General features: G+C 39.4%; 1 long non-coding RNA gene across 9 annotated transcripts in view; it reads left to right on the top strand.

Moving 5' to 3' along the window:
* Window positions 1-25,027, top strand: part of LOC131820867 (uncharacterized) — a 45,735-nt gene extending 20,708 nt beyond the window's left edge. For 3 of the 9 annotated variants that reach the window (XR_009349801.1, XR_009349798.1, XR_009349802.1), the window contains 6 exons: window positions 3,583-3,656; window positions 14,873-15,003; window positions 15,542-15,676; window positions 17,262-17,423; window positions 19,038-22,454; window positions 24,431-25,027. This is a non-coding gene — a long non-coding RNA (uncharacterized LOC131820867). The remainder of the gene's footprint in view (window positions 1-3,582; window positions 3,657-14,872; window positions 15,004-15,541; window positions 15,677-17,261; window positions 17,424-19,037; window positions 22,455-24,430) is intronic. The other 6 variants (XR_009349806.1, XR_009349803.1, XR_009349800.1 and 3 more) reach the window with 5 other exon arrangements.
* The last annotated feature ends 210 nt before the right edge of the window (window positions 25,028-25,237 follow it).

The following is a 25,237-nucleotide window of genomic DNA, read 5'->3' as shown; positions in this document are numbered from 1 at the left end:
AGTTTTGAAACCTAGAGGAGAATACATAATTTGGCATCTTAATATCAGAAAATAGATGGTTTGTTGGGGGTCACTCGGTCATAGTCCTCAGCATGCAGTTGTACTCACAGCCAAGATATATGACAGCAGCACAATAAGGATATATAACCGTTCCAAAAAATTGTCATTAAGGGAAGAAGAAAGAGGAGGATGTGGAGAAATCTGTATGCGGGTTTCCATATGTTCTGCCTCCGGTGAGCAGTAACAGAGTATATCCTCCAGCAACAAAAATGCAGCACCACGTATGCACTGTTGCTGCCAGGGAAGCCTGTTTGATAGAGACACAGCAGCCCGTGTTTTTATTGCAGACTGATCACACTGGCACCTTCTGCTTCACGTGTACCAAAATTCACTTCTCAGAAGGAAAGTACATGTTCGATAGAATCCACATTATTTCTACCGGTAATCTAGGCATAGTGAGCCACCTTTATCAGTTAGGAAAAGCTTTCTGCCGGGATAGGGAACTGTTTGCCTATAACCAGTTTGCCCCAGGTGCCAGCTAAGGCCAGCCTTGCAAAGCAGGCCTGAGGATAGGCTTGCTTATGTTAACTCTTCTCTGTGTACATGGGTTGAATGTATAATGAAAAGTCGGAATTAGAGCATTCCATAATTGATCACATTCAGACCCTGTTGAAGGGAAGAGGGTGGGCCATTTTCATAAGAGTGAATTTAAATACATGATTTCTGTTCTATTTGCAGCATGTGAAAAATTTGAGAGTGTCTATCTGGGACTCTTACATCAAAGTGTGATCTAAGCTTATCTCTAAAGTATTTTTAACAAAATCTTTGACACACTGGCTTTTTCTTTTCTGCTTCCTTTTTTTCTCATGCTGTTGTGACAGTTAACCGTGAAAAGTGTGTTAATTTTAAAATTCTTGTGTCATTTCTTCCCCACACATTAATTTGGAATTTGACATTCAAGGAACCATTCTTTAAGAAATAAGTCTAGGGGCGCCTGAGTGGCTCAGTGGGTTAAAGCCTCTGCCTTCAGCTCAGGTCATGATCTCAGGGTCCTGGGATCAAGCCCCACATCGCGCTCTCTGCTCAGCGGGGAGCCTGCTTCCTCCTCTCTCTCTCTGCCTGCCTCTCTGTCTACTTGTCATCTCTGAGTGTCAAATAAATAAATAAAATCTTTGAAAAAAAAAAAAGAAAAGAAGTCTAAGAGGGGGCACCTGGGTGGCTCAGTGGGTTAAAGCCTTACCTTCAGCTCAGGTTATGATCCTGGTGTCCAGGAATAGAGCCCCGCATCAGGCTCTGTGCTCAGCGGGGCGCCTGCTTCCTCCTCTCTCTCTCTCTTTCTCTCTCTCTCTGCCTGCCTATCTGCCTACTTGTGATTTCTGTCTGTCAAATAAATAAATAAAATCTTAAAATAAAAAAAAAGAAGTCTAGGGAGTGTGAAATTTTTGTTCTGTGGTCTCACATAAATTTAATTAGAAAACAAAGTTGGTTTAAAATAACGGGCCAAGAGATTTAAAAACAGATTAACTGTGCTGTTTGGACATAATTCAATTTAGGTAATCCTGTTTTTGCCCATTATCAGAAATTAAACAAATTGCTGTAACCTTTTTGATGCATTTTCCTGGTAAAGTTAAAAATGTTAAGGGGCCCCTGGATGGCTCAGTTGGTTAAACATCCACCTCTTGGTTTTGGCTCAGGTCCTGATCAGGAGGTCCTGGGATCGAGCCCCAGGTTGAGCACGCTACACAGTGGGGGGTGTCCGCTTGTCTCCCCCTCTCTCTGCCTCCCCTTGCTCACACTCGCTCTCATTCTCTCTCAAATGAATAAATAAATCTTTTTTTAAAAAGTTGAAATCTGTACACCAAAACGTTAACATTAGTTATCTTTTGAGGCAGGTTTAGCTAAGTAATTGTTATTTTGCAGGAGTAGAGGGGTATTGTGGTTTCCTTGATTTTTTTCTTTTCTTTTTTAAAGATTTATTTATTTGACAGAGAGAGAGATCACAAGTAGGCAGAGAGGCAGGCAGAAAGAGGAAGGGAAGCAGGCTCCCTGCTGAGCAGAGAGCCCGATGCAGGGCTCGATTCCAGGACCCTGAGACCATGACCTGAGCCAAAGGCAGAGGCTTTAACCCACTGAGCCACCCAGGCACCCCAATTTTCTTTTTCTTAATGAAAATATACTGTGTTGAGGAAAAGTAAATAATTTACTTATTTAGTAGTTTAACAATGAGAGATTGATACTGTTCTGTCACTACCTGGCTGTCCTGCAATTCAATTCATTTCTGAGACCAACTACCCCAAGTTCATGCTGTATCCTAGAAGTTAAGAGCAGAGCCTTCCTGAAAATTGCCTTCTCTTCATCAAGTCTTAAGGCCATCTGTATTTCTGACCAGCTGGCTCAATTCGGGGGTTCCCATGGCCATTTCATGTTTGTTAATTTGCTAGAACAGTTTCCAGAACTCCCTGAAAGCACTATACTTAGAGTTTTATTATAAAGGGTACAGCTCGGAAACAGCCAAATGAAAGAGATGCACAGGACAAGGTCTTGGGGGGCATGGGGTGGGGGGCGCAGTGTTCTAGGTAAGGACCTTCTGTACTCTTCTCGCCTTTGACTCCATTAATGTCGCCTTTTTGGCACATCAATGTTTACCATAATCAGGAAGATCCCTGAAGTCTGGGTGTTCAGAGTTTTATTGGGGGTCTTCTTGTGTTGTTGGCCACTTGATTAAGTTCAGTCTCTAGCCCTTCTCTCCTTAGAGGTCTAGGAGCTGGGGCTGAAAATTCTAATCTTGTGCATGGTCTTGCTGGCATGGCCGTCCTGTCTCTCTTTAAACTATCCTAAGGCCCGCCTTGAGTCACCTCATAAGCATAAACTCAGTTGTGGTCAAAAGGGGCTTCTTATGAATAACAAAAGAATACTCATTTTCTCTCCGTTTTTTGGAGCTCTGTGCTATCAACAGGACAAAACAAATTTATTACACAGTTTTGTATTTTATCTCTGGTTTTGTAAGGTTTTTGTTACGAGGAGCAAACATGATAGATCCAATGAGAGGATCATAATTTGCAAGGCTGCAGGAGATAGTGAGCAGTAAGGGAGGTAGGGATTTTGGTAGAAATCCATGAAAGGAATCGCTGAGTTGGCTGTGCCTCTCTTGGCTGGAAATTAGAAAGCCATCAGGAAAATGGAGACATCTGGAAAAACCCTCTGTTTCTTCATTGGGTATATTTGGTCTACATTTCTGCTCTATCACCCTGCCTTTGATTGTTTTTGTTCCCTCCTGTGTCCTTCTTTACCCTTGAGCTTTTGCTGACTCAAAATTTCTTTTTTTAAATTAATTGTATTTTTTGGGTGCCTGGGTGGCTCATTTGGTTGGGTGACTGCCTTCAGCTCAAGTCATGATCCCGGAGTCCCAGGATCGAGTTCTGCATCGGCTCCCGGCTGCATGGAGCATCTGCTTCTCCCTCTGACCTTCTCTCTTCTCATGCTCTCTCTCAAATAAATAAATAAATAAATAATCTTTTTTAAAAAATTAATTGTATTTTTAAATTTTAATTCCAGGATAATTAACATACAGTGTTGTATTAGTTTCAGGTGTACCATACAGGGGTTCAGCAACTCCATATATTTATTACTCAGTGTTCAACTCAGTGTTCATCAAGGTAAGTGTACTCTTAATCCCCTTCACCTATTTCATCCATTCCCCACCCACTCCCCTTCTGATAACCATCAATTTGTTCTCTATAGTTAAGAGTTTGTTTTATGGTCTCTTTTTTTTTCCTTTTTCATTTTGTTTTGTTTCTTAATTTTCACATATGAGTGAAAACATGTAGTATTTGTCTTTCTCTGACTTATTTTACTTATTAGCATTTATACTGTCTAGCTTCATCCATATTGTTGCTAACAGACTTAGCACTATATATAATAGCCACCAAATAATATTTTTAGGGCTTAAGTTTAAACTATTAGAGGTTCCAAGGGACCTGATTTTGTACATTAGGTGTTCTGCTAAAATTACCATAATTTTGCACAAGGAATCATGTCACTCATAAATGTAGCCTTTTTCATGATGTTCCTAGATAAAATTTTGCCCACTTTTATTCCATATTAAGCTATTGGTCATCATCCATTTCTTTCTCCTGGAGTCATGGTACTTTGGTACCCTAGAGTGATTTCCAGATTATTTTCATTTTGTAGAAACTTAAAAATCTGTTGAAGTAATGTCAAGTGTCTGACTTAAGTTCTCCTTGGGCATTTCTTTGACCCAGAATGGTAGTAATTTTAGTGAATGATTGTTAATTGATAATTTGATACTTTGGGATTGATTATTTTCTAGTTAAGGGACTACACAATATGTCTGTCAGTACCTGAGCTCAAATAATTGTTATATCATATTATATAAGCATTGCACCCTGGATCTGAAATTACATTGTTAAAACGTAAGCTATAGACTTAACCACTTTCAACAAGTTGTATGAACCTCTTAAAACCAGTGAATTTCTACCAGAGTCATGGAGATCAAAGGTGTATTTTAGAATTTGTAGGAGTCCGCTAAGCATTAACACTTGAGACTCCAGTTAGGTTGGAATTATATAAGGTAGCCTGCCAACTTGCTTTGGTGTATTTTCCTATAACGCCTGATTAATTTGGCAGCCTAGTGGCAGCTTGGTTGCTGTTGCTGATATATAAGCTTCTTGCTGATATATATACAAGGGTTTGTGCATCTGTAGACAGAGGATTTTTGTACTTTTAGATGTGATTCCAACTCTTAAAACTGCCTGGCATGTAGTAGATGCTCATTAACTATTGAATAAATGTTGGTGTGGATACAGTACCAATACACATATATATGATACTATATGTATCATCTCCTAAATGCAAACAATGTGTTACACATTTATTTATGTTTTTTTTATTTTTTTAAAGGTTTTATTTATTTATTTGACAGACTAGGCAGAGACGCCTACTTATTTGACAAGTAGGCAGAGATGCAGGCAGAGAGAGAGACGGAGAGGGAAGCAGGCTCCCTGCTGAGCAGAGAGCCTGATGTGGGACTCGATCCTCGGACCCTGAGATCACGACCTGAGCCACCCAGGCGCCCTACACATTTATTTATATTTTTTATCTTATACAGTTGTTTTTGGGTACTTGTACTAGTAATTCTGTATCATAATTTATGAGTAAAGAGTAGATAGTTGTTTTCTTTTTTTTAAGAGTAGATAGTTGTTACAATTTGATTAGTTGGGTTGCTAAATTACCCTCTGAAAATGTTCTAGTCTTCCTCTTATAGATTGTTTTTCAAAAACAATATGTGCAAATGGTAAATAGTATAAAATTCAATTTTTACTAAAGTTAATTCAGTTAAAAGTTTCCTTCCCACCCGTAGTTTTCTAGTCCTCAGTCTTACTTCTTTCCAGATACAGGTATTGTTCCTAATTTCACAGATAGTCTCTACATGCATAAGTCAATAGTCTTGTTATATAGACCGCATATTGTAGAAAAACAGCCTGATGCAAGCTGAAAAAATGAAAGAAATATGTAGAACAATCTCTTATAATGATATAGAAGCACATAACCCAAATATAAATTTGGTGCTAAGATTCCATAGGGAGGGATCGGTGGCTAGTTGGTTAAGTGTCTGCCTTTGGCTCAGGGTCCTGGGATTGAGTCCCACATCAGGTTCCCTGCTCAGTGGGGATCCTGCTTCTCCCTCTGCCTGCTGCTCCCCCTGCTTGTGTGCAGATATTGTTCATATACCCCCTATATCTCTTCACACTGAATTCATTCTCACCTCTCGCAAACAATCATCCTGTGCCCTGCTATCATCCACTATTCTTTGCTTTCCAAGACAGCCCTGTGTAATGAGATGGCTCTGTTCCTTTCTCTTTCACGAAATGACACACTTTAAATGATCATAAGAGTATTTTACCCTTTTAATTAGTTTTTCCAGCACTTCTCACTAAATTCAACAATTTTTTTCTCATTTCACTGTTGCTTAATTGTCCCTTACTTATTCTGTTTCAGGCAGCATTCCATTTTTATGCAGTATTTTTTTTAGTAGTCTTTTGATAACAGTTCACATTAACTGAGCATACACAGTAAGTATTACACACTGTTGTACATCTGCATCAACTCGGTTTTAATGCTCAGGATGTATATTCTAATATTATCCCTTATTTTTTCAGATGGGGTAATTGAGGTCAGTTAGCTCAGTAACATTGCCCCCAAATGTCACAGAATCAGGCATTTTGGCCCCAAAGTCTCTTCTTTATAGGGCCTCTCTCTTCTTTATCAATGATGCTTTAGTTGTGGGTTAAAAAAAAAAATGAGGTCCTTTTCACTGTCTGGTGGTGACTATGATCCTAGGAAGGTCAGGAACTCTTTAAAAATTGCTTTTTTGAAAAAGATTTGTTTATTTTAGAGCAAGGATGCAGGGGAGAGGCAGAGGAAAAGAGAGAATCTCAAACAGACTCCCCAGTGAGTGCAAAGCCCAATGCGGGGCTCAATCCCACAACCCTGAGATCATAACCTGAGCTGAAATCAACAGTGGGAAGTTCAACCCACTGAGCCACTCAGGTACCCTACCCTACTGCCTTTTAACTAAGTCTAGGAGTGCAGGGTGTACTCTAAGTTAGGAGGTCTTGGATGAGATTCCAAAATAAAGGATTTAAGAAATCCCATACCTTATGTTAGGGCGAGAGCATGTGGTAAAGAATGTAGTAACATGGCTTTTTGCCAGAAGGGTGGTTGTAGGCGTTGACCCCAAGAATCATCGGAACAGTTTTGCAGTAAAAAGAACAACTAGCCCTGCCTTCTTCGGGAGGAGGGATGAGCCTGATGCCTTTTGTTTGTGGAACACTTAGCCTAAAATGCTTTTTGATGCCAATAACATGATAAAGGTAATCTTTGATCATTGCCAGCCAGAATGCCTGGTGCACTTTGTATTCAGTACCCTCTCTATATAGGAATTGTCTGTCCTTTGGATGAGGTGCTTTTACTGTGCTTCATCTTTAAAAGGTCCCCGTAAGCTTCCTTTTCATTTCATGGCTCACATCTCACCATCAATTACCTGTCAAAAAGATTGGTTCGTATTAAGCTTTAAAAGTGATACTGGCAGAGGTGGGAATAAAACCAGCTTCTGAATTGTCAGTTTTAGACTCCACAAAAGAGAGAAGGAAAAAGGGGCATTATTAACTGAAAAGTGTCTAGTTTTATGCATGGGTTAACTACAAACCAGGCAAGCTTCCCACAAGGAGGGAGGAATACTTACTACTGTGTCCTTGGAGTGTGGCTGGGATTCAAGCTTCGCGCTTGGCCTTTTTAATGATTAAAAGAAGCCCCATGCTGGGAGTGAAGATCTCTCATCCTTGGAAGTTAAGGTCGGTTTACCTTCATCGCTCCATGCCTGTTTTGCACTAGAGTATGTGAATCAGAAACATGTAGGTCTCCCTGTAGTCTGGCCTGGACCCCCTCCATGCACAGGTCCTTTCTAGAACTGCTCGGCATATGGTGAAGTGCCTCCATCACACCTCAATACTGATAAATTAGAATAGCCTCAGGACAATATTGATTTCTCCTCAAGTGAGATAAAAAGCAAAACTCCAGGTGGGAGTTTGCCATCAACAAATATGGACCAATCTTTTAGGTGATGGAATTCTTTTAATGCCTGTTTAGTCTGAGTTCCTATCTTCAGCATGTTTCCTGTCTGAAAGGGTTCTAATACAGCTTTTTCACCTGTGTTGCCCCTTCTCTGGGGGAACCAAACGATTACAATTGCATCTCCACACACTGGCTTTAAGGACAGTCTTCGTGCAAGTGAAGAGGACGTTGTTTTAGTACAGTGCTAGCACTTTGGGTCTGAGCCAACCGGGGTTCTTCTAAACATGTGGTTCTCAACTATCTGCTGATGGGCTGCGTTGTATTTTTTTAGTTCTTGAATATCTGTCACAGTCAGTAGCCATTATTGTTCCTTTCCAGCAGTCTGCTGCTTAAGACATACTACATACATTTTCATAAAGTTAAGATTTTACAGCCAGTTCCCTACATTGGTAGTGCAGCTAAGTTTAGTAGGTTTTTTAGTAAATGCTTTTGGAATATTTTGTTTTCTTGAAAGTTTGCAGACTCTTGACTGCTGATGGTTACCAGAAAGAAAGGTCGGTGGGCACATGGGTGAAATAGGTGATCGGGATTAAAGGGTGTGCTTGCAATGAGCATCAGGTAATGTATGAAAGTCTGGAATCACTGTGTTGTACACCTGAAAAATATGACAAAGTTAACTAAGTGGAATTTAAATAAAAGCTTTAAAAAAAGAAAAGAAAGTGAGCTACCGCCATCCCTCTCTTCTAATTATCCATCTGCCCCTCCTGAGCATGCTCTTGTAGACACTGCTTTGTTGCGTTGCCGACAGCCACCACTGGAGAATCACGGTCCTGAAGTAGGATACACGTCTCAGACATGGTGCTGCTGTTATTTTTCTAGCTGAATTGATTCTTTTTTTCTTTCTTTCTTTCTTTCTTTCTTTCTTTCTTTCTTTCTTTATTTGACATACAAATATCAGAAGCAGGCAGAGGCAGATAGAGAGGGGGTGGGGAGGAAGCAGGCTCCTTGCTGAGCAGAGAGCCTGATGTGGGGCTCCATCCCAGGACCCCGGGATCACGACCTGAGCTGAAGGCAGAGGCATTAACCCACTGAGCCACCCAGGCACCCCTGAATTGATTCTTCAGACAGGATTTAACACCCAGTCAGCAGCTAAACTCAGCAAAGGATTATCTTGCCATGTATATGGTTGTGATGAATTTCTAATTTGGGTTTCTGTGTGGACAAAGGAGAAGCAAATCTTTTATATGTAATTGTGACCTTGTCCTTTGGAAGTTTCTGGTGCACAGCTCTGCTCCAAAGTTTAGACCTAGTAAATTTTTAGTTAAAAAAAAAATTATTAAAAAAATTGTTTCTTAAGGGCTTTTGATTTTTGGATCTGTATTCATACATACATGTATAAACACATAGCGATACACCAGTCACTATGTTTTTAGGTGCAGTATTTAATTTTCATTAGAAAACCTATTACCGAGTTGGGCTAGTTCCATCCTGTGCAATTAGTACTGTCATGTTGCCCAATAAAATTACAGGTTGGACACCCACTTTTCAAAATACTGAGACATTAACCATATTTTGTGGTGCAGTAATATAGACTCCTATCAGGTGGCAGCTTTCTATGGGAAATTTGGCATTCTGATCAGACACTGGGATAGATATCAAAAACCTGGATAGCTATACTTTCACATATTTCCATATTACATTAACTTGTGTTACTAATGTCCTGTACTTTAACTTCAGTCCTCTTCCCTTTATTTGACGATGCTGCCTAGAGGCTTTGAAATAACAGTCTGGCTTTATGGAGTTCCTGATGGTCTGCTCTGCATTGTTCCTTTAGGGGTGGCATTACATGCCAGCTTATGAGGGTCTTCTGGTTGCATTTCATCAGAATCCCTCAGTTCTATGCCAATGCGATGAGGCTTTTAAAGAATTTGCTGCAAATTATTGTGCTTTCGTGTTGGCACCTGTGTTGCCCAGCACATTACAGTGCTCCACGTGTTTAACTGTTCATTGTTTACTTTTAGTTCAGTATTGCTATGTAGATTGGGTATATTCTAGTAGTAATAACTATTCAGCTGTTACTGTTTAGTATTAACTATTTACCTTTGTCCCCTTAGTTGACTGCCTGGAATTTTGTCTGTTAGTAAAACACTAGGCATTAGGATCTGCCAACCATGGGTTGAGTGGTTCTGGAAGGACTGTTCTTTGTCATGTTACGAAACCATAGGTCCGTGAGTTGAACCATAGGTCCGTGAGTTGTTAAACTGTCATAATTCACTTAATCAAAAAAATGTACCCAGAATTTTAGCATGGTGAGCCGTCATTTGTTGAATAGACCATCTAAACCATGGTCACCAAGGTAATCAAATATATTTGGTAAGTCTTAGACTTTTTCCACATTAAGAAAGTTTTGGTATTTCACTGTCTTGTTTGGTTGAGAGCTGTCAGATTTTCCTGTCTGTTGCCAGAAATATATGTTGTCTAGTTGTTGACTCAGCAGTTCCTCTGTATTGTCGATATGGTCCTGCTAAGATTTTCTTACCACCTGTGTTCAAATGATGGAGTACCTTCTGGTTTTGAGGTTCTGTAGTGACTCTTTGTCAAGTCTTGCCTCTGCCACTTCACTACTAGATCGTTATTTAGCCCAGTTGAAATATGGGATCATCTTTTGACTTCGTGGTGTCACTGGAAAACTTATGTCTCCTAGTGGATGAAAATATTTCAATGACAGGGCTAATCTCTGTGTGGTATTCCTTTATCTCTAATCTTTACTTACATGTTTACATGTTATGCCTACACATACTGGGCAGTTTGATACTTTGACAAATACTTACCTGCATTCATGGCCAGGATACTGGTAACCACTATTTGGCGGCAACTTGTCAGTAGGGTTATAGCTAACAAGTGTCCTCTCAATTTTGTCATAGGATGAAATGGTTTAAAAGATTAAATGCTGGGGTACCTGGGTGGCTCAGTGAGTTAAGCCTCTGCCTTTGGCTTAGGTCATAATCTCAGGGTCCTGGGATCAAGCCCCGCATCAGGCTCTCTGCTCAGCAGAGAGCCTGCTTCCCCCTCTTCTCTTGGCCTGCCTCTTACCTATTGTGATCTCTCTATCAAATAAATAAATAAAATCTTTTTTAAAAAAGATTACATGTCTATTTAAGCAACCCTGCTAATCAGTGTAACTCTGAATAAGGCAAATAACTTCTTTTAAAAAAACAATAGTAACTGTGATATAGTTCATATACTATGAAATTACTTTTTTACATTTCAGTGCCTTTTAATATATTCATAGAAATGTACAATCATCATTTCTGTACTACTGTAAAACATTTTTATCACCCCAGAAAGAAGCCCCATACCTATTAGCAGTAATTCCTCATTTTCCTCTTCTGCAATCCCTGCAACCGCTAATCTAACTTTTGTCCCTGTGGGTTGGTCTGTTCTAGACATTCATATGAATGGAATCCTACAATATGTAGCCTTTATGTTGACATCTTCTATCACATAGCATGTTTTGGTGGTTTACCCATATTATGGTATATGTTAGTATTTCATCCGTTTTTATGTTGAATAACATTCCACTTTATGGATTAACTTCATTTCTTTTCATCTCTTGAAGGACATTTGGGTTTCCACCTTTTGACTTTCAACAAATAGTGGTATAAACATTTGTGTACAAGTTTTCATGTGAACATCTTTTCATTTCCTTTGGTATACATACACTTAGCAGTGAGATAGCTTTGTAGTATGACAACTCTATTATAATGTGAGTAATTTTGACAAACTTTATAAAGTGACTGCACCATTTTACGGTATCACGAGCAATGTATGAGAATTTCAACTTATCCCCATTCTCACTTGTTACTTTTGGTATTTCATAATAGCCATCCTAGTGGATGTGAAGTATCTCACTGGTTTTTACTATTTCTGCATTGAGCAACTTTTTATGTGCTCATTGGCCATTTGTATTTCTTTGCAGAAATGTTTATTCAAATCCTTTGTTAGAATTGGGTTATTTGTCTTTTTTGTGGTTTTGTTGTGATAATTCTTTCTATACCTCGATAATAGACCCCTATTTGGTACTTCGATTTGCAAATATTTTTCCATTCTCTGTGTTGTCTTTTAACTTTCCTGTTTGCAGTATGTAAATTTTTAATATTGATGAAATCCATTTTATCTAGTTTTTGGTCACTTTTGATTTGGTGTCATAACAAAGAAACCATTATATTGAGGTCTGATCCATTTGGCATTTATTTTTATATATGCTGTGAGGTGTAAGTTCAACTTTATCCTTCCGCATGTTAGATATATAATTGTCCTACCACCATTTATTGAAAAGACTATCTTATTGAATTATCTTGATACCTATATTGAAAATCCATTGATTCTAAATTCAAGGGTTTATTTGGGGCCTGTGAGTTTTTTCATTTATCTCTATATCCTTATATCCAGATCACACAGTCTTTATTATTTTAGTTTTATAGTAAATTTTGAAATCTGGAAGTATGAATCCTCCCAGCTTGGTTCATGATTGTTGGACGCTGAGTTTCTATATGAATTTTAGGATCATTTTGTCAATGGTTATAAAATAAGAGCTGGAATTTTGATGAACATCACATTTAACCTTAGATCACTTTGTGGAGTTTTGCCATGTTAACTGTTGTTCTCTTAGTCCATTAACATGGGATGTCTTTCCATTCATATAGTGTTTAATCTCCTTCAACATTGTAATTGTCAGAATAAGAAGTCTTATATTTCCATATAAAAATTATTCTAAATGTTCTGCATTTTCTGATATTAAAAATAGAATTGTTATTTTGTTTTGATTGTTCATTGCTAATGTATAAAGTAAAATTATTCTTAATTGATATTGTATGTTCTAAGCTTTCTGAACTCACTAGAGTTGCTTCTTTTTATTCTAATAGTTTTAATATTAGGTGGGGTATGGGGTTTTTTTTAATTGGTAGATTCCTTGAGATTTTTATGTATAAGCTTATATCCCCTACAAATACAGATCACTGTACTTCTTTCTTTCTAATCTCATTGGTTTTTATTTCTTTTTTCTGCCTAATTATTCTGGATAAAACCTCCTATACAGTATTGGCAAGAGCAGGCTTCGTTGTCTTAGTGAAAATACACTTGCTTTTTTCCATCAGTTAAAATGATAGCTGTACAGTTTTTGTAGATTCCGTTTGTCAAGTGTAGAAAATTCCCTTCTGTTCCTAGTTTGTTGAGGTTTTTGGTTTTTTAAATCATGAGTTGTTGTCATGAAATTTTCAAATGTTTTCTACATTTGTTGATATGATCATGAGGTTTCCTCTTTATTCTGTAAAAATAGTGTGTTAGATTCATTGATTTTCCAATACTAAGCCAACTTTGCTTTACTGAGGTAAATCTGACTTGGTCATGTATATAATCACTTTCATTTCCAGATTTAGTTTGCTCCTGTTATGTTGGACATTTTTGGGAAATCTATATTCAAAAGGTAGCTTGCTCTGTTTTCCTCATTTTATCTTTGTCTAGCTTTGTTATCAGGCTAATGTGGACCTCATAGAATGAGTTGGGAAGTGTCTCCTCGAATATTTTTTTTGGAACATTAAGCAAGGGATTGGTATTCTTTAAACGTTTCACCTATTACCATTAAAGTCATCTGTTCAAGGACTCTTTGGGACTTATATAGATTAATTACCATATGTATTTTTATAGGTCTATTCAGATTTTTCTTCTTGAGTCAGATTTGGTTGTGTCTTTTTATGTTTAATGTAATTAAACATACTGCTCATGTAGGACTGATGTCTGTTCTTTTCCAGTTTGTTTCCGTGTGTCTAAGAATTTTTGTTTCTCTGTTCATTTATTACTGCCTTCTTTTGTGTACCATTTTAATTCCTTTGTTTCTTGTACTGTATTTTCTAATACTCTTTTCATGGTTGCTCGGATATTTCAGGGAACATCTTACTTAAAATAATTGTTTTCAGATTAATATCAACTTAATTTCAATTGTATACAAAATTAGCTCCACTATATCTTTGTTCCCTCCCCTCTTCTTTGTGCTGTTACTATTATGCAAATTACATCTGTATATAATGTAAATACCTCAAGGTAATTTTCTAGTTACTTGTTTATGCTACTGTCTTCAAGTCAGAAATGAGCAAAAAATGTTACAAATAAAAATAGATTTTTTTTGTCTTTTAAATTTATTTATGCAGTTACTTGTACTTGTCCTCTTTATTTTTCATGTATATATGAGTTACTGTCTAGTGTCCTTTCTTTGCTGCCTGTAGGACGCTTTTGTACCCCTTGAGGGCGTGTCTATTAGCACTGAATTCTTTTAACTTTTGTGTATCACGGAATGTCATTTCTCCTTCACTTCTCAAGGATAGTTTTGCTGGATACAGAATTCTCCGTCAACGGTCTTTTTCCTTCAGTAGTTTGAATATAATCATCCCACTATTTTCTGGTCTCTGTGGTTTATGAAAACTTACTTAAGATCCATTACATATGATGAGTTGTTTTTCTCTTGCTGCATTCAAGATTCTGAAGTCACTTTGACAATTTGGTTATTATGAGTCTAGATTTGATTTGAATGTCTTTGAGTTTATCCTTCTTGGCATATACTGATCTTCTTGCATAATGTATATAGATTAATACTTTTTCATCAGATTTGGCAAGTTTTGGCCATTAATCTATTCACATATTCTTTGTGTGCTCTTCTCACTTTTGTTTGACTTCCATTATATTTGTCATGTTTACTGAGTAATTCTTTTTCATTATTTTATAATAAATAAGAACATAAGGTTCTCTGTAGTACTGGCTGAATCTCATAAGTGGTGTTCTTGTTTAATTGTATGTTTAGTGTGTTTGATCAGGGGTGCCTGGGTGGCTTAGTAGGTTAAAGCCTCTGCCTTCAGCTCAGGTCATGATCTCAGGGTCCTGGGATCAAGTCCTTCATCAGGCTCTCTGCTCAGCAGGGAGCCTGCTCCCGCCCCCCTCTCTGCCTGCCTCTCTGCTTACTTGTGATCTCTGTCTGTCAAATAAATAAATAAAATCTTTTTAAAAGTGTGTTTGATCATAATTTACATTATTTTAAAGATTTTATTTATTTATTTGACAGAGACAGAGAGCACATATTTTATAATATATAAAATATATTGTTTTATCACATTGTGATTAGTGTGGTTGCTATTCTTTTGTACATGCCTAGTTCTTAATAACTGTAGTACAGCAAGTCCCTCATTCTTTAAAAAAAAATGGCTTTATTTTTATGTACTTATTCTTCCAGGAGACCTTTAGAAACAACTTGTCAAGTCCTCACCATGACTACCATTGGAATTGCAGTTGGAATGGCATTGAATGCGTAGATTTAATTTTTGGAGAGCTATCGTCTTTATAATCTCCTCATACATGAATGTGGTATGTTTCTCCTCTTATTTAGATTCTTTTTTTTTTTTAAAGATTCTATCCATTTATTTGACAGAAAGAGAGCCAGAGCACACAAGCAGGGGGAGTGGCAGGAAGAGAGGGAGTAGCAGGCTCCCCGCCAGGCAGGGAGCCTGATGTGAGGCTCAGTCCCAGGACTCCGGCATCATGACCCCAGCAGAAGGCAACTGCTTAACCAACTGAGCCACTCAGACTTGGGTGTATCTGTTCTAGATAATGTTATCTTCATTATTTTTCCTTAATTTCTGGAAGAAATAGATGTCCTAGGAACTGAGATTCTGTTCAAAAAGTACAGATGTCATCTGCATAGACTAGATTCTTCAGTATAAAAGATCATAACAAAATATATTTTTTATATGATGGTAACATTTCTTCCACGTGACCCTAGGAGTCTGCCTTATTTGTTTTGTATTAATTACAGAGATGATGTCTAATAATAGGGAAATTATGTAGTAGACCATTTGTTTTTAGTGCTGTCAGCATCCCTTTGATCCTCTTCTTTCCCATTTAGAAGTGCTTCCTCCATCCTGCAAGCTTCTGGGAACTCAGTGCCCATTGTGTACAGGATATGTACCCATTGAAGACCTTCATGCCCTCCAATATAAGGCTAACTGTGTTCTCACTACAGAAGTTTAGAATCAGAGAGGTAAGAGTCCTATTCCACTTGATGTTTTGTTTCAGTCTTAAGAGCAACTCTCTGAGAGGGAGCTAAAGAACATCCAGGATTCTCAGAGGGATTTGAACATGGATCCTATGAGAAGCATCATAGGAATTAGAGCTGTTTAGATTGTGGGAGACAACACGTCCAAAGTAAATAGTTTGATAATCTATTTACAGATCTTTTGTAGAGTCAGGGATAGTTGGTTTTTGCTGCTTTTGAAGGCAGTTCTAATGAATGGATAAACAGATATAAGAACTGTCCAAAGATATAAATATTCTCGGAAGTGGTACCTAATGGTCTCTGTGACCACTTGGAATGGAATTTGAAAATCTCCCTGCACTGTAATGAGAGAGAGGTTGGATTACATGCACTTAAAGGTCACATTTATTTCTGAGATTCTGACTATCTCAGTAAGGACAAATGAAACTGAGTACTTTCTGAGGCATCCCAGGGAGGTAGAATAAATTTGTTAAGGTAATTCACCTAATTAATGGCAGAGCATACTTCTCCAGTATATCTTAATCCACAATATATCTCCTCCAGTATATATTAATTTATAAGAGTAATTCCTTAAATTTGTATAGCACTTCATCATGTAGAAACCTATCACAAGCATGGTTTTATTTGACCCTCATAAAAATTGGGTGAATTTGGAGGAACAGATTTCATATGTTTATTTTATAAGTGGAAAAACATGGGTTTAGAAACTCTGAGTTTCTCTAGGGTAAGAGGGCTCTGGGAGACCATTCAATACAATCTCCATATTTTGCGGTTGAGGAAACTGAATACCAGAATTAAAAACCAGTGTATTTTGTAGGTATTCTTTGATTTGTTTTGGAGGGAGGAGAAGGTCAGGCTAAATGATTTCCTGAGGGTACAGAAGGATTGTGTTGCTTTTATCCACCCTTTAGTATACACTTGATAAATGCCGACTCACCACATTAGATTAAATGTCATTTTAACAGGCATTGATCAGAGGCACTAGGGTTTAAGGAGAAAACTTAAGGCTTTAGGGAGCAGGTTGTGCAAGATACTTTGGGTCATGAGATCCTTCTTGGTAGCCCTGAAAACATTTGAAGTGTTTTCTGCTCCGGGTTTAAGGGACACCTGGGAAGCAGGGCATGAGAGAATGGGTTATGTTGTTAGTTTGCGATCAGTCTGGTATGGATGGGAATGAAGCCTCAGCCCCTGCCACGATCCTGGGAGCCACTAGTCACTCATGGGTGTATGACATAGGCTCAGCATGATGGCTCTCTTGAATATGGCATAGGTTGCAGATTTAGAACCTCAGAGATGGAGGGACCTTAAAAAACCTTATATCCAAACCAGCTGATTTCAGTTTGATCCTAATTTAGGTTCTTCTAAAATATACCCAACAATTGGCCTTTAATTTTGCCAGTAGAGCGGTACAATTAGCGACGGGAAGACCTTCAGCTTGTCTCTTCTTGGAAGACTTCTGTGCAGTATTGAGTGGAAATATATTTTTCTTCAGCTTCAACTTAATCAGCATATTTGTGTTGTACCCCAATTAAAAAATACTGCCTTATTGTTCTCTCTCCTGCACCTCTAGTTTCTTCTCTCTGCTGCCTTTTGAGCTGCGGCACTATGCTGGGAGATGGGACTATGGAGACGAATTTAGGCACAGTCCCTGCCCTCAGGTGTTCTCAGTCTAGTGAGAGGGTTCGACGTGTACACAGATAATTACAACAGTATGGTATGCTCTACAATAGAGGTATGTACAAGATACTATGGGGTTTAGAAGAGAAATCATTTGATTGAGTATAGAGATGCCAGAGGTTGGAGGAACTGATGCTTAAGTGGCTTAAAAGAAGTAACGCTAGACTAGGAAGAAGACAGGGAAGTACCTGTTAAACATAGGTGTGGACATTGGAGATAGAATGATGACATGGGGGACTACAAGTAGTTCCTAAAATTCAGACGTGGGCTGACACTAGGTCCTTACGTAGTATTCAATGAAATATGGATTTCATTTTGAGTGTTTAAGTAGGAGATGCTTTTTATGGTCACTCTGGCAGTATTCTAGAGTATGTTCTGGAAGATACTCAGATCTGGACAGGGAGATAAGTTAGTAGGTAAGATGATAAATTACCTAGGGCCAGAAGGAGTGGGAGTGGAGGAATGGAGCTAACCTCTTAATGAGAGGCTGTACAAACATGGACATAAGAGAACATGGGAAAACTAATAGAGGGGGCAATTAAGGCTCTCAGACTTTGGCAAATGTGCAATCACCTATCTCCATCCCTGGCCTTTATGAGAAATCCTCTCATGTTTTCTGGAAGAGCATTGCTGCTGTTTTCTTTTGAAACAGGGCTTGACTGTACTGTTTTTTGCAAGTTTCTTTTTGGGATGGCAGCTGTGTATGAAATGTTGAGTCTCAGAAGGACGTCTGAACAGCTGCAGACCTCTCATAGGATTACTTAGTTCCTGATCCTTCTCACCAGTAGCAATTCTCCCTCACTGCCACCTGTCACCCAAAGTCAGAGTGAGGCTCTCATCTCTCAGACCCCCTGAGGGAAGAGACAGCACTTATTGTTACTGTCTCAGTTCTGTTTTGCTTAGGGATTTTAGTGTTTATGCTTACCTCCCAGTAAAATACATTCAGTAATCAAAAATCTGTACATGCAGTATTCGTTTTCTCTTTTTTCAAAGCAATAGGAACATGTCCTTTGGAAAATTCTCCACCCAGGGCTCAGAGGAGTGACCTTGGGAATTCAAGGAATGGATCTCTTTGACTAGAACAATTAACAGGAAATTATATTTAATTAGACCTTAGGTATTTTCAGTGAACCCTGTGTAAGTAGCCATCCTAGAGGGTGGTAAGGGGAAGAAGGGATGGGAAAGAGAGCTCTGAGTAGGACAGCAAAGCAGAATAGTAAAAGTTTGGGCCTGGGGACTAAATAGCCTAGGCTCAAATCTGCTCTTACATTCACCGGTGTGGTGTCAAGCATGGTTTTTCACCTCTCTGGTACTTGACTTTCTCTTACGTAAAATAGGGGTAATAATCTTTTTTGCAATGATTTGGGGAGGGGGTGATCTCAATGATTTGTAAGGATTTATGGAATTGTTCGTGTAAATTGCTTGGAATGAGTCTGAAGTATGCGAAATACTGTATCAACTATAATTGCTGCTGCTGCTGCTGTTGACCATGAAAAGGATTAAAAGAAGATAGTTAAGAAGAGGTGCTTATTATATTTTACATTGTCAATGAGACTCTTGGGGTTCGAGAAAGAAAGGATAACAAACTGATGTGAAGGTTTTCAATGGTGTGCTAGTATGAAGTCAATTCGTCAATTCTCTGCCTTCTTTTTTCTTCTCTGCCAAATAGGTTGGGAAGCCAGATGAAGTTTGTCCATGCCCTGATCACTAATCTATTGCCTTTGCTCTTATTTCCAAATAGAAACCTGTTGAAAAGTTGTGTTACATCTGAATAAAGGTTACTCTAAAAATGTAGAAAAAATGCTTTGGAGTTGGTCAAAACTGGACTTGAAACCTGACTCAACTGCTTACTAGCTGTGTGATCTAAGGCATGTTTATTACTTAACCTCATTGAACCTCAGTTGCCTCATCTAATCATAATTAATTTGCAGGGTTTCTCTGAGGATATTTGTCAAGTGTATGTCATAAGCACTCTATAAATCATAGCTATCATTGTTAGTTTTTGGGATACTCACCATGTGACAGAGACAACAGCACGCCCTGGTGGCTGGGAGGACTGCATGGATCCATCCTCAACCTGGAGTTGTGCTCTTCTGAAGAAATCCTACTCGGATGGATATAATACAACCTGCTAAGTGTCCTAGCACTTATCAGGTTGTATTATCATTGTCCGTGTCTATGGCTCTCGTCTACCAGACTCTAAATTCCTTACAGGCAAGGACAGTGCCTTATTCATCTTTGTATTCGGTGCCTAATCCCGTGCACATTGTAGGCCTCATTAAATGTTTGTTGAATGAAAAACTGAATCATCAACAGACATTAATTGGGCGCCTGCTCTGTGATCTCCATGGGCTCAGCTTTTTCCCGCCAGTTGCCTACAACGTCCAAGCTGTCTTCAATATGCTTTCTCCTGAAGCTTACTCCTGTCTTCTAATTCTTTTGCTGAGGACTTTTCTGTGTAGTGCAAGGAAAGCAAATATATTTACTTCATCTCAAGTACCATCTCCAACTGATTGAGAGTACCTGCCTTGATTGTGTTTATAAAAAGGATTCTGAAGCCAGGTCTCAGTTCAGTGTGAAAGAGCGTTATGACTAATAAGCAGTGTTTGCCAAGGGTGGGGGAGGGGGGCATAACAGCACAAGGGCCATATCTGTGTCTTATTTGATACTATGTTTTCCGTGAAATACTCTGTTTCTATGCCTGCATTTTAGTCTTGGCTACTTGCAGATGTTGCATGGCTGCCGCTGCCGCTGCCCCTACTACAGTTGCTGCTGGTTGCTCCCTGGGTAGGACCAAAGTGATCATTGATCAGAAACTTCATCCTCACAGTCTGGGGTTTGCTCCTGTGGCTGGTATTCACAGTTTCCCCTTTCAACTTTACCTCAGCTATCCCCTTACCTACCACACTGACAGGTAGGCTTCCCCTTTCCGTTCACCACCCAAAAGGCTCATATTTCTTTTCTTATTTCGTATGATTAATTGTACTTGTTCCATGAGAAGCCTTCTTTCTGTTAGAAGATGTGACAACTAGAATACAAGTTAAACGATTCCATCAGGGCACTACAGTGAGTCATATAAGCTTCCCCTTTACTGTGGGAGAAAATTGCAGACTTTAGGGCAGGAAGAACTGAGAAGGGATGTGCGTTGTAGATGTGGGAGAGGAAGACGATAGCAGATGGAATAAGATCCTGGGAAACGATGTAGGTTGGGAGGGTGAAACCTGTGCCTCTAAAATAGGAATGGAGGGTTGATAGCCTTGGTTGAAAGGAGTTTACCTCCTCACTGGAGCGTAGGGATAGGAGTCAGGAAGAGTAGCTGAGAGGGTTGTTGAAGATTTTTAATTGCTGAGGTGAGTGATGGAGAGGAAGCTGACCCGGGACAGGATTATGGAGACAAACCAGAGTCTAAGGACTATTCGGGCCAAAAGGCTGGAGTGGGGCCTTTTGTTATGTTAAAGTGGGATACTATCATATTAAATGATAGATCATACATTCAGTTAAAGTGAGAAGCCAGTTTGAAACATGATTAGAAACTCAGGAAATTATAAAGTGGTCTTAGGCCACTGTCACAAGTAAATTTGATTGCCTAGGACCAGCCTTCATTGACTGAGGAGTGGACAGCTAGCAAGAGAAGGGTTACACAGAAATGAATTTGGAAATCCAGGCTATATGTGGAAGGCAGTTAGGTCAGAAGTGAGCTCAAAAGTCTGAATACAAACAGGACTTGGTGTGATCAAGATGGGTGTGGAATAGTTGGAAAATTGCAATAATAGGACCTGTAATCAGAGAGTAGATTTTTAGAGATTTCAAAACTGGAGTGGTCAAGATACTTGTGAAACTGGGATGTCAGATAGTCAGCTACATAAATACTGAAGTGAGCCAGGATTATAGCAGAAGCTGGACTGGGAACAAACACTGGGGGCCAGATAGAATAGGCTTTGGTGCCTGAGGAGTGGTTAGAGCTTGGCTCATGGCAGTGGTGCAGGTGCAAAAGAGGAAAGGATGTGGCGGGATAGTAGTAGGAGCCGCAAAAGACTGGCAGGGATTATTAGAAGTTACCCAAAAAAAATTTAATTTGCACGTTGCACTGTGGTGTTGGCTTGCAGAAGGCCCAGCTAAAACGATCCCCTCATTTACTGAGCTCCTGCTCTCTCCCTGGCACCTTGCTCTGTACTCTCCATTTACCCTCTTTGGGTCTATCACATACCAGGTGTGTGAGAGAATGAGCAGCGGTCCCAAGCAAGGACAGCTAGGGTAGCTGCTGGCCCTCAGAACTGATGGAATGCTGTGGCCACCTCAGCAGACTGGGCAGCTTGAAGTGGCATAAAAAGATTTCCTTAGGATCAGAATTTTCCCTTGACATTGACCTAACTTTATTACATGGTACAAGCTCGTGTTAGCTATTCCATAATGTACTCTGGCTTCCAAGCCTCTGAGTTGGGGAGTATGCTGGTACTGTCCTTTAAAAAACAAAAACAGGCACAACACTTGAAAAAACACACATATTGATTAACTCTTAAATAAGACAGTCTGGTTATCTATTTGAGCTTTTAAGATAAAGGATAGATCAAAGAAAGCTCACATCGATGGGTGAATAACAAAACCACTTTGGAAAACCACTCTGAGGTTAGGATTGTCCAGTTTAGGGGACTTACTATAGAGAACCGCTGTGCTGTTGGGAAGGAGGGCTAGAAATTGAGGCAGAAAATGTCCCTTAGGACCCAGAAGGTCAAGTTTAGGAGAAGAGAGTCTCTCTGTGAACCCTGTGACATTGCATGTAGTCATTTTTCTTCAGTTACAGTCTTCACATGAGTTATGAAATTTCAATGAAGGTTTAGAGCCACTGTGATAGAGAGACCAGGCCCTCAGACAGCCCATCCCCTCCTTTGGGGGCTGCTTTATATTTATTCCTCAGGAGGATCTGGTAGAAGACTTCGTGGGGGGAGAAGAAAAGGCAAGAAGCGGACAAGGACTACAGCCTGTCTTCATCTCAACTTCACAAAGCATGGTTCAGCAGAGGGATCATCCTCTTGAGACTCTCCAGACCACAGGTTGCTCCTTTCAGTTGCATGCTTAGCCCTCTCAGGTATTTTCTCTGTTCAGAAATTGTATTATATGTGTATATACGAACTATCACTTCCATAAAGAGTACTCCACATTCCCAGGGGGAAAAAAATCCCTAAAATAAGGTGTAAGGCTTGCTCTGTTAGGTTTCCAATTGTCAGAAATTGCTGGATTCCCCAATGCTGGGGTATAGGCCACCAGAGAAGAGTTTGGGTTTCAACAGCAAAGGACCCCAGCATCATGGAAGGAAGGCAGTCAGCTGACTTGAAAGTAACCCCCATCCCTGCACTTCATATTATTACTACTTTTTCCTTCTGCTCCTTGTCTAAGATACCACTAGCGACAGCAAACCAAAGCCATACTCTCTTCTCCCAATGGCACTTTTCTGGCCTGAGTGAATGCTGTTAGAAGTCACTCTTTCATTAGCACGTCCTTCCCATTTCTTAAGACCCAGATAGTCATGAATGCTAGAGTTGGCGTTGAATTTGCCCTACTTGGCCTCTGTGGTTGGGGAATACTAATGTTAATCAGCCTCATACCCACTCACTCCTGATTTCATGACAGATGCTAGAGAAGCTGTAGCCAAGGCTGGCAACCCTGTAGACCCCAGCTCCAGGATTTAATTGATGTCTCAGCTGGTTACAGAATACTGGTAGGAGGGCTTGCCTTAACCCAGCCCCCCTTCTGAGTTAGTCATCAGAAATCAGGACTTGTCTTAGGGCATATGTTACATAAGGACAGATACCTCAGGGATTAATAGTAAACAAGATTAGGAGTCCAAGTTACTTTTCTCTCTCTTGGGGATGGGTGGCATAGGGTAAGTGGAAAGTCTTGTGACTTTCAAATATATTCCCAGTGATTCCTCAGGATACCCTGGGTCACACCATCTGCTATCTTATCCCGGGTATTGCCTTTCCTTCAGAGTTTTTCTAGTGCTCTTCTTGGCTCTCCCTAACCACCTTTCATTCCCTGCCCAACCCTGTTGGGTTTCAGCGGGTGTTTTGTTTTGTTCTTTTCCTTTCCCTTCCTCAGGCCACCTGTGACAGTCGTCACTTGGGGGGAGCCTTGTTGTGAATGAGTGAATGAAGCCTCAGTGAGTGAGTGGAGTGGCACTCATGTTTTTCTCTGAATATAAGGAGAGGGAAGGAGGCCATGAAATCCCATAATGGAGTAACAAAAATTTGACATTTTAGTAGATACTGGACCTAGAAGCCTACGTGAATGAGGGAAACAAACCTGAGAGATCTTGGATGTGACTGAATGAAGATAGGAGTGAACTCCTTATTACCCTTAGTAATGGAGGAAGAGGGGAAAAAGTGTGAGGGAGGTCATAAAATCCTTTATGTCCCCAGAGGAAGCCCTGAAATCAGCTTCATAAACCAGTGACTTTTTAAGGTGGATTAAAGATGAGTTGTTGCACTGCACTACTTCCGTTGCTGTTTGTGTTGAGAGTTGCTGTTCCAAGCCGTTTTCTCAGGTACAGCTGCCTTTGTGGAGACTCCTCTTGACCCCTATTGAGAAACAGCCCAGAACAAGGTTTGCAACTTAGAACTCTCTGGATCAGTGACAGAGTTTTAAAGGGGTCGAGGACAGAGGAGGTAGCACAAGTAATACCAGATATCTCAGGTATATATATATATATATATATATATATATGGGATGGATGGGATAGAGGTGGAGAGCACAATGGTTTTAGGCAACTCCTAACACCTGGTGAGGCATAAGGAAACAGTACACTGAGAGGTCAGCCCTTCAGCATATTATTTGTCAATCTCCAGAGCATGATAGAATATCTAAAAGTTGTAAAAGATTCTTTCCTAGAAGAGATTCAGAAGAGGGGAACTTCCCGTTATGTAATGTGGGTATTACAGCTTTTAAAGAGTTCCCTACATAGGTCATGGAGATTGTTACTCATATCAGCCTGTGGGTGACCAGGCGAGTATTAACTTCGAGGTTTCATGCCCTTGGAGAGATCCTGCCACTCTCTTGCTTTGACAGGTGTTCATCTGCAGAATGAGTCCAGTACTTGAAGAAGTAAGAGGACAACAGGCATCAGGGGACAACAGTGTGGTCTTCTAACTGAAGATGGCAACAGAAAAGATCATGGACTTGGCTGGTTTGGGCTGGGCTTATTTGCTGTTTCAGAATTTAAAAAATACTTTTTTTTTTCTTGACAGTAAAAGTAACAGATGATCATTGTTGAAAAAGGTATAAATAAAAAAATCAAGAACACCTGTAATCTTACAACCCAGAAAACAACTCAACATTTGAGTGTTTCCTTTTGCCCTTTTAAAAAAGAATCTCTGTAACACAGTTTTTCACATTTTTATTTTAATTTCAGTTAGTAAACCTGCAGTGTTCTGTTCATTTCGGATGTACAATTTAAAAACAAAATTGACATCATATTGCATGTTTTCCATTTTTCTTTATTTGAAAATAACGTATTTCCATGTCATTACCATTCTTTGAAAACACAGTATTGGTACATGGTATTTCATAGGGATCTAACAAAATTTAGGTAGATAATTGAATGCTGCTGGACATTTTGCATATTACCAATTTTGCCTATAAAATGTAATAAACATTGTATATTAATCACTGTGTACATTTCTAATTATTTCTTCCCAGTAAATTTCTGGAATTGGAACTACTGGGTTTGATGAGAGCAATATTAGGGCATCTGAAAGGTACTGTTGAATTGTCCTCAGTATAGTTGTAAAAATTCATTCCCGTCATTGGTGTATGTACGTGCACGTTTCTCCACACATTCATCAAAATATGGCCTTTCCTCTCTTTTTATAAATC

This window comes from Mustela lutreola, chromosome X (assembly GCF_030435805.1).
Source record: "Mustela lutreola isolate mMusLut2 chromosome X, mMusLut2.pri, whole genome shotgun sequence".
In the NCBI taxonomy this organism is placed as follows: Eukaryota; Metazoa; Chordata; class Mammalia; order Carnivora; family Mustelidae; genus Mustela; species Mustela lutreola.
The sequence above is the reverse complement of the archived record's forward strand: the minus strand, read 5'-3'. Positions and strand labels throughout refer to the sequence as shown.